At 44.8% G+C, this 8,135-nt stretch overlaps 1 long non-coding RNA gene across 1 annotated transcript; it reads left to right on the plus strand.

The window, feature by feature from the left end:
• The first annotated feature begins 2,183 nt into the window (after positions 1-2,183).
• Positions 2,184-7,055, plus strand: LOC134163508 (uncharacterized). The gene is made up of 3 exons (XR_009964751.1): positions 2,184-3,636; positions 5,574-5,621; positions 6,510-7,055. It is a non-coding gene; the product is annotated as an uncharacterized LOC134163508 (long non-coding RNA).
• The last annotated feature ends 1,080 nt before the right edge of the window (positions 7,056-8,135 follow it).

Consider the following 8,135-nt stretch of genomic DNA (forward strand, 5'->3'; position numbering starts at 1 on the left):
TTGTCCTTTAAACCCCTTTTAACAAAGAAGCTTTGTTAAAGCTATTCTTTGAGGATGCCTTCCACACATTCAGCACTCAGAGGAGCTCTGATTCAGAATAAAACAAGTGGCTGGAAGAGTGTGTGGGTATTTAGCTAATTATATGTTTGATAAATTTGTGTTTTAAAACAATGCTGCTTGTCTCCTCCCTTTGCAGAGTGCCAGTTCCCATGGATTGGCAATTAGATGTAATTAGGTCTTGTGATTTCCACATTTGTCTTCATGTCACAAAGCTTACTACTAAAAATGCTCATTTTGATTGTAGGCGTTTTCTAATTGCTTACAGCCTGGAGCAGTAATAGAAACCATTGGCAGCCACAGCACCTGAGTTTCCTGTTGAATCAAGGAGCTATTTGCTGCTCAGCTTTCCAGGAGGACTTTGCCTCTGAAGAAGTCTCAGCCAGTACTTTGTCTGGGTCAGCTGCACTGAAGTCAAAGACGGGGACTTACAGCCTGCTGGCTGACGTGTCAAATCAACTAGTAACCTGGGAGGAGGGTGGGAAGTTAAAGACCAAATTCCATAGCTGCTAAAAATTTAGAGAGGAGGTATTGAGCTCTTTTTCTCAGAATAACATGTCAGTGTTAGAGCGATAATCTACAAAACTTTCAGAATTCGCGTCTGTGAATGTTACTTGGTCCCATGCAAGACATTTTTGTGCAGCTTGTAGAAGGGACAGATATGCTGTGCACTTCCAAGGTGGAAAGGACAAGAAGGAATGGGATTAAGAGCCAAAGGAAAATATGAATTAGCCATTAGGCAAAATCTCTGCAGAGTGAGAATTGTGAAGCAGTGAGCTAGGCTGGTGGTGGTATAGTTTATTCTAAACTGAAGATCCTTAAGAATGGTTAGGGAAATAGCTAGCAGGAGTAATTTTAGTTTTGTTGGGTACTGGGTCTGGGAGGTTGCCTAAATAGCTTCCTAAAAGCCTTTTGAGCCTTATTCTTTGGTTTTATGAGTACCACAGATCTTTCTCAGCCCACCATTGTTTCAGTCTGGGTGCATTTGTCATGTAAGTCAAATGGGCACCAGTTCCCTCTCCTGGCTGGATCTTCTAAGTTCTTAAATGCATTCCCCTGAAGAGTGCATAGCAGAAGGGTGCATTTGACAAGCACAATTTGAGATAAGCAGCCCTGAGGAGTTTTAGGACACTGAAGAAAGAAAATAATCTTCTGGTTTCTTCTTTGCACAAAAAAGATTTAAAATAACTCCATCCCCTCTGGTCTGCAGAAAGAGACACTCTAAACCAGATAATCTCCAGCTCTTAGACAGAATGTTTTCTCTGTTGATCTGGAAGATCTTTGCTAAGGAGGTCAGCAGTGTGATCCTGTTTTGCTGATGCAGACAGGTGTGCAGATCTGAGCTGTGGCCATGCTACCAGGTTAGCGGAGATGGGAGCTGCTTTGTCTGTTCCGAGGCAGGTATAGGCTGTGCTCACACCTTCTTGCGAATGGAGAGCACGACACCTCCAGCCTGTGCATCTGTGTGGGCACACCAGCTGGGCCCCAGCAGAGCTAAGCTTGCCATGTCTAAGTCCATCAGCAGACACCATAAGACCAGCTCTTTCTTAGCACACTGAAGATGCTTTGTGCCTTGCTGACTGCTTGGCAACATGGGCGAGAGGCATGAGCGGGTCACAAAATATAGCAATTTACTCTCAGTCCTCTTCCTCGCCATGCTGTGTAGACATACAACTAGCAACTGGCTTATGTTCACCCCACAGGTCACGGGTGAAGCAGAAGCAGAGCTAAAGACATCATCTGGTTGTCCTGATGCTTTCCAGCGATGTATCTTTGCCTGGAGCAAGCACACATATGGATGATGATGCATGTGTTTGTGCACATTCCACCTGCAGAGACTGCAGCTCTTTGTCTAGCAAATGCTGCTGTGACAAAACTGTTCCCTATCACTCTCTTTTGTTAAATATTTGCTACAACACTAGCTCAGTGCTTTTCTTAAACTCCACAATCTTGGATTTAGGACTGACAATAGAGAAGAAGCACAGAAAGAGTGTATGTGTTCACAGGGATAACTCCTAAAAATTCAAAGTCTGATGGTCGTAACATCACATGAGACTTTATTTGTTTCTTCAGTTAAGCTTTGTGAAGAAAAAAAAAAATGCCTAAAAACTATCTAGTTTATTTTTGTCTGGAACTGCAGGGCAGATGAGTTTTCCAGAAGGGATAGAAGGCTGCCATTGATTTTATTATTGAGTCAGTTTTAATGAGTCACAGTATTTTTGGAAGGCTTTTAAGATTACTGTAAAGTGCTTAGTTACAGTGGCTACAGGTGCCAAGGCAGGAAAGGCAACAACAAAAAAATACACAGCAGCTGTATTGCTACACTTCTGAGAACTGGGATCAGCAGAACGATACACATGGAAAATGCAAAAGAAAATAGGAGAAAATGTAAGAGATGAGAGAAGTCAGCATGGTCAGCTGCTATGCTACAGCAAAATGCATTTTATTTAGGGGACTGTCCAATGCCCTTTAGCCACAAGTTGGAAAGGGCCTCTGACAGACTGTGGATTGCCAAGACATTCAGTGAATTGCATGTTTGCCTTTCAAGCTGTCCTTTGGTTGCAAGTCATTTGCTCCCATAGCTGCCAAGCTCTACCACTGCCATCCTGTGTTGAATGAAACTGGAAACATCTCATTTAGCAGATGAGAGAAGAGAAGGTAGAGAAGGGAGAAAGAGGTGGCATGAAGAGAAAAAAAAAGTGCATTTTTTGTTGTAACTGGAACAAATTTCCTTTTTCTTTTTGCCTGTGCCCTTCTGAAATACATAGGGCATAGCATTCAAAGAGCTCACAGACATACTCTATCTTATAAGGCAAGAAAATATTCAATGTTTTGTACTAAAAAGAATGTACTAAGAAGTACATTCTGAAGATGTGGGGATGCAAATCAAACAACCTCAAAAATACAGGGCTAGAGAAAACATTTACAGTTATCATACAATGTGCTTGCTAGATTTTCAGATACTTCCCGTGATAATTGGACTCAGAGTTAAGTAGAAACAGCAACCATGATTTCAGTGAGCCAGCTCTGAGTAGGATCCACTGAACATGCACACATCTGCCTCTGCCTTGGCATAGCAAGTGGCTGCATGCACAGCTGGATACTTGCATATGCAAATACTGGTTTGTATGTACAGATAGCTGCATGCAGGCCAGAAATCAGTTCTGACTTGGAGGCCCATTTCAGCCTCCTCCTGCTGCCCCCACCCCCTTCACCAGATGGGCACACGCAGAATATTCTCCAGGCTGCAACAACAGCATCATGAAGGGTCACCACCGACTTCACAGCATCTTCCAGCATCCTCACCAACCACATTGCTTGCCCTGGAGATGCCACATAGCAACCTGGGCACCAGACACCCTGTGTCTGCAAACAGGCATGCACGAGAAAGGCAGTGAGAGCAAAAGAAACTACTTATTGTCTCTGGTGGGGTAGAGTCGCAGCAGATCCAGTCCTGTGTCTGCTTTTCATGCGTGACTGGCATGAGTCCCACCGCTAAGTCCTTGGCTGACGGCCATGTGCAGAGTGGCAGGCACCTGTCCCTGCTGGGAGACCTGGCGACCCCGACCTGCCCTAATGGTTAGTTCTTTTCTAACATCATGTCTACTTGAATTTACCTCAGGATTTCCCCCCTCTGGGTGCCAGGGAGCTAGGCTGATGCCAACTGCTTCACCATGGATAAAGCAAGGAGCGTTCCCAAGCTGCACTTGGGCACCCTTGAAGCATTCAGCTGTACTCTCCTCACTGGAACAGATGGGGCACATGAAGGTGTTAGTGTCTTCCACCACATCAGCAAAATACCCCAGCACTGGGATAAAGTCAGGAGGGAAAAATCCCAGCGGGGCTCCCTCTCCACTGTCCTTAAAATGCAGTTTGAGACGTGCTGAGGAGCTTGCCTGGCTCCATGCTCCCAGCTTGGGGTGGCAACGGGCCTAAAAGCTCTCCCCCACATCCTTCACACAAGGACATCATCCTGTACCCACAAGTCTGAGAGTTATGGGCTGCATTTTGGTTCATTTTCTTTGGGAAGCCTGTTCCATCTTTTCCCTGTCAGCTCTTTCACTCCTGCAGCAGCACCTTGCAAATACAGATCTAAACCTTTCACAAGTGGCTCTGCTGGAAAGGAGGACAAGGAATTTCATTGCACAAGAGACAAAACAGAGACCAGCCAGAAAAGGTTTTATTTGCAGAAAGTTTAGGGCAGAGATAGGGCTAGGACATGGATGTCCTTATTCTGCAGCCTGTTTCTTACATAAAACTCTACTTTCTTCAGCGTTACAAATTTGAGTGGAAATATTTTCAAAGCGTGGAGAATTTTTGAGTGATCTCCCATTATTTCAGCTTTATTTATGGTCTCTTGTCCCAGTATAGGCACTTTTCACTTATCCTTCTGAAGAAAAAGAACAGAAGCTTTTGCTTTCTATCAAATAATCTGCATTGGAAATTGGCAAGCTCTGTGCACCTCATCCTCAGTTTTGGTGGCATGAAGTTCATCAGATAGAAAGAATGACAAATGGGGTTGAAGAGAACTTACTCTGCATGGTTGCCTCTTGCCAATGAAAATGGAGCTATACCATGTGCAACAGAAGCTGCCTGCTCTGTGATGAGGAAGATAGGGTGGCTGAAGGCAGAGCACCTCATCTCTACTGCCTTGTTTCAGACACTCAGTGGCTCTCAAGCCGCCTTTCTCTTCAAGCAACCATGGACCACAGTTTCTTTTGTCTGTCATGCTCCCCCTGACCTCAGATATTCCTGGACCAAGCCGTCATCTGCAAGATGGATACAGTACCTGCCGCCTGGAAGCTTTACATCAGCAGGCTCCACTGCAAAAAAAATAACATGAGGAAAACTGAAGATCCAAATCCTCTCTCTTAGAAATCAATGCTTGTTTTGTATTTAGGTTCACAGAGGTTCAGGAGCCAGCATAACCAGGGCTGGAAAATAGAAAGGACTGAGCAAAAAGTGCTTTGTGCTAGGACCACAGACCAAGACTGAAGTCAGTAATATTCTCAGGCCTGTTCATCTGTAAAAAGAGGCTAAAAACAGCCTAACAGCAGTGAGATGAAGGAAAAGCCATCATTTAGGGCAGTGGCAACTCATTAACCCAAATGACCTGCATCTCTGGCGAGCACTGACCCAAGGACTTGCGAATTTACCTCCACTACCCAATAAACTGTCGCTGCCCAGCTTCTCTAATTAAAATAGTCCTGGATTTGCAGGACCTACCCAGAGAATAAACTGGAATTTATCAGATTAGCTAAGCCAGATCATACGTAGAGCATACAGGCTGGCCAACAGCCTACTTTGGACCAGATTAAGCAGCTAAAATAATTAGGGATTTTTTGCAAAGTCTGCCCCTAAAGACTGGCATTAAAGAAATCTACTAAAGACTGAGCATATATTGCAGCCCATTCCTTTTTACCCTATTTAGTTCTTAACTTGGTGTTCTTTGGCAATTGCTGGGAATCATCTTTTTATCTTTCACTAACCAGGGGAAAAAAATTCTCTCTCTGCAGCTCCTTCAGGTGATCTGTGTCAATGGGAACTGGTGAATCTCTGAAAGAGTAAGGAGGCTATATTTAATGTATTCTTTACTCCAAAACTCTGGTCCCCCTATTCCTGTGCTCTGGTCCCTGAATTGTCAGCCTTGTGTAACGAGGAATGATTAGTGGGGAATCTATGGACTGACTGAGAGCAGAGCTGTATCTTGTCCTGATCATGTAAGATGTCCCTGCTGGAAAAGGATGAGGAGGTTAAGAAAGTCTTGCAGCCTGAAAAAGACAGAACCCTGGGGGCTACATGTGAAACAGGGGTCTTTCTACTGGTCTCCTCAGGGGTAAGGTGGTGCACTGGTGCATCCCTCCACCCGCTCTCACCCAGTTACGTGCACGGGAGCCAGCAGTGACATTCTGGCAGATGTTTCTTCAGTGCAATACAGGCTTTGCTGCCACTCAGGCAAAACAGGTTTTGCTACCAGAGCCAAAGGACTGCAGCCACGGGGAGGAGAAGAAGGAGGAGCAGAGCCAGGAGGCACCTGAGAGCTGGATTTCCTGCTCTTCCCTGTTCTCACCCTCCCTTAGCAGCCTCTGCCCAAGCCAGACAGAAGAGCCACGGGCATCTTGTTCCCCTCTGTGGGTGCAACCAGCTACTTGGCTTGTGCCTGGAGCAGGCCTTGTGCATTCTCAGCACTGCTTTGAACCTATATACAGTCACTTCAGAGGGGAATCAAGCCTGAAGCCTTCTGGGACATTTCTATGAGGCTCTGCTTTTTTGTGTCACTGGTTTCAGCCTTTCCCTTTTCCTTCAACATTTACAGATTTTTTTTCCACTACACAGAAGGCATATTTTTTAAAAAAAGGTGTCAAACATCCTAAAACCAGGAAAGCTGCTTTTCTGATGGCCTCAGCTGTGAGATGCACCAGCATTCACTCACCTCCATTCTCCTTATCAAGAATCTGTCTGAGCACAGCCAACACCAGAATAGAAGGCAGCAGGTGACAAGGGGGGAAATAAGATGCTGCTGTCCTTGAGCCAGTGCTGGTCTGGAGTAGTTGTCTCTGAACAGTGAGGCAGCAGAAAGAAGGGTAAGTCGTTAAAGGAAAGAAAAAGACCTTTTCCCACTAGTTTTGACTTTGTCAAGGACACCAGGAGATTCCTGTTTTGTTATAAACTGAAAATAGAAAAAACACCTAACAGTCAGCCTTTTCATAGAAAAGAGCCATACCTTCATCAGAGCTGTGACCGGTTCAGGCAGTGGCTCCTATATCATCACATCTCTGCCTAGCCTGTAGGTCACTCTCCTCCTTCTCTTGCCACTCTGGAATGTACTGGTTTGAAAAACGTGAAAACCCCATGCCTCTCTCACCAGCTGAAAGCATATTTCCTTTCTCAGGAGCACACGTCCATCCGAGCTCAAAGATGCAGGTTTATTTCAGCTGTGGCATTTGCAGCCCTGTCTGCACAACCTAACTTTTCTGCACCCGTAATAGCCACTCAAAACAATTCTGCACCTCCAGGCTAACTAAGGGAATCTGTTGCTTGCTGCTGGTTAGAGGGTATGACCTCACACAAACAAACTAAATGCTAACTGGCCTGCAAATGAATCTTTGCATCTGCTTTTTGGGCAGAGGAACAGCTGCCACAGCAGGAGAGAACTGCTCAGACCCAGCATTCAGCCTTGGCTGCAGGGACCTGGCTCCTGAATTTCCACATGTGAAATTTCTACTGATGTAAATGAGGGAGCTCCATAAACCAAACAGTACAAATCTGAGCAGTAAGGTTTTTCTCCTAGGTGTTCAAAGGGCCCATGCAGCTTTAGCTATGTTCTCACAAAGAATACTCAGAGGGCTTGCTATAGGATCCAGGGCTGAACCCCGAATCTTTCACTGAAGTTAGCATTCATCCTCTTTTCTAGAAGTGAGTCCAGAAGCTGACCTAAGACACCCGCCGGGGGGATAGTATATAACAATGGAGGCTGTGTAGTTTATGTAAAAACACTTAACATCACAGCTGCTTCCCTCCCCTACACCCTTAGCAAAATTTTCCTTCCCTCTCCCATTTAAATACCTGTTTTTTGATCATTTCACAGGGTTGGCAGAACAAGCACAATGGAAATAATGTTTGCTCGGATCTGTTTTTGAGTGTGTGTATGTGTGTGCATGAATTTTTGGCAGAATCAGTGTTTGCAAGAAGCAGATAAAACTTTCGCGTTCAAGAATCACTGACAGCCAGGAATTGCTGCCTGCTAGCAAATCTCTACTTACCGAGGGAGATCATGTCATTGTTAGCCAGGTAGAGTGGCTGGAGACAGAAATCTAGAGAGCTCCCTCGTTAGTCTATAAATTAAATAGTTGTTTAGCAATAACTCTAAGACAGTAAATCTCTGTGTGTGAACTCACTTCAAGATAAAATCCAAACTTGGTTTGCCCTGCTCATACAGCACAGATGCATATGCATCCTGGAAGCTACATAACCCAGTAATATTTTATTCACATCACACTCCAAGGAGCTCACTGACTGGAATTCAATAGAAACTGTTCTCTGTGTGAAAGTAATTTCAGAAAGTAATCTAGTTTATG

This window comes from Pezoporus occidentalis, unplaced genomic scaffold (assembly GCF_034315485.1).
Source record: "Pezoporus occidentalis ecotype Australia unplaced genomic scaffold, CSIRO_AGI_Poc_V1 ctg200, whole genome shotgun sequence".
NCBI lineage: Eukaryota > Metazoa > Chordata > Aves > Psittaciformes > Psittacidae > Pezoporus > Pezoporus occidentalis.